Genomic DNA, 366 nt, shown 5'->3' with positions numbered 1-366 from the left:
GATCAACCTGCACGTCTGTGTAGACTGATCTTGGTCTGCACCGTTTGCTATTTAGTCAGTAAATTTTCAGTGATCACCCCTTCGAATAATAAATGGTTAAAAAAAAATGAGCAGGGTATAGGTTAGCCTTGGGTTTTAGCTGAACAGGTAGAGCATAACACATTGTACCTTAGACTCCTGGCAGGCGGTATTGTACTGTGCAGGCGGTATAATTATCTTCCAGGATGATTGACCGTCCAGCACTGATTCTTGGGGGGTAAGTTGCCATTTGCTTTTAGGGTAAAGGTTCATGCTAGTGAAGAATGTCACATATAAATGAAATACTAACAAATATACATGCTTCAGTCAATAGGATAAAATTTATGT

This window comes from Mercenaria mercenaria, chromosome 4, assembly GCF_021730395.1.
Source record: "Mercenaria mercenaria strain notata chromosome 4, MADL_Memer_1, whole genome shotgun sequence".
Taxonomy (NCBI): Eukaryota; Metazoa; Mollusca; class Bivalvia; order Venerida; family Veneridae; genus Mercenaria; species Mercenaria mercenaria.
This window is presented reverse-complemented; position numbering follows the sequence as displayed.